Source organism: Schistocerca piceifrons, chromosome X, assembly GCF_021461385.2.
Source record: "Schistocerca piceifrons isolate TAMUIC-IGC-003096 chromosome X, iqSchPice1.1, whole genome shotgun sequence".
In the NCBI taxonomy this organism is placed as follows: domain Eukaryota; kingdom Metazoa; phylum Arthropoda; class Insecta; order Orthoptera; family Acrididae; genus Schistocerca; species Schistocerca piceifrons.
The window spans coordinates 595105306-595106666 of record NC_060149.1 but is presented as its reverse complement, the minus strand read 5'-3'; positions in this window follow the sequence as shown (position 1 = coordinate 595106666).

Genomic DNA, 1361 nt, shown 5'->3' with positions numbered 1-1361 from the left:
ACAGAGCATAGAAACACAGTGGAAGCCACTTACCCAATTCCCAATTAGATAAAAGCAAGAAAACATTGTTACATATGTCTATTGTATAGCCTGGTACAACATGGAGTGCTGGTTGCTGCATGCAACTTGTGTCTTACAATGCAAAGGGAGTCATATTTCAAGTCATTCCATGTGCCTAAAAAAGAAGTTTTTATATTGATGAAGCACAGCTACATTTATCTCTGCAGTTACTTTCTCAGTGATACTTTTAGTTTTCATGTAGATAAACTAAAAACTACTGTTGTGAGATTTGTGCATGTTCTCTGCTATGCAGTCTTTCTCATTCGATTTTGAGGAAAATATTCGGTAAAAATAATTGATGTGTTTGCATCTTATAGCCTGACATCACAACTTGATAATATACTGGTTTTCTTTTTGTTGTTGCTCATGGTTATTGTAATACTTTGAAGAAAGGTAAAACAAAGAACTTATTTTGAAAAGTTCGAAGCGATAAATGTAGCTGCTGGACGGTTTAAATTTTGTTCATTTTATGGCATACTTTGCTGCATATAAAATGTAGCTAACATATCAAAATGGTTTTTAATGGTGGAAGGAGAGACATCTCTCTCTTCATTCTTAAGAAAATACGTGAAGTATACTGGAGGTAGTCCACGATGAGGTTGGCGGCTAAGTGTCACGTGCTAGGCTAAATGCTGCCTGCTGCTATGTAGAGCTGCCTCGTGTTTCTATTTTTCATATGCTACTGATAAATGCTGAAGCACTTACTAAAGTGAAAACACAATGGGATTCATCAGCTGATGATGATGACTGGATGTTTTGTAAGTCTATACTCCCTGATTTCAGGAAATTTTGTGACAGCCGTAAAAAAGATTTGAAAGCTCAATTCCCATTACTTCTTAACAAGTGGCTTGAGTAAGTCATGAAGGGCACATTGGGATTTTTCTTATCATCATGGACTTCTTCCACTTCTTCAAACTCATTGTCCACCCCTATGAAGAGTTCACCACCCACTACTGAACCATCGATGGTGACTGATCTCTCCCTCAATCCAGCAATATTTCTTATGAACGCTCTTCAAGTGGCATCATAAATTACTTTGTGAAACTGAACAATTGTATAAATACTATCATGCTTTGTTACTTGGAGTATCTTCTCATGCTTGCTTACATTCTCCCAGACCAGGCTGAGAATCTTCTTCAGCTTTCCATTTTATTCCAAAATGCTTATCTGTTTCTTCAATAGGTGGAGTATTTAACTCACCACTGTCATATGCCTCTTGAATACTATCTCATGGTTCTTTATCTAAATTAGTAAACAGATCAACCACAGCATCAAGTACTTCATCTGTAACAGAATTATCA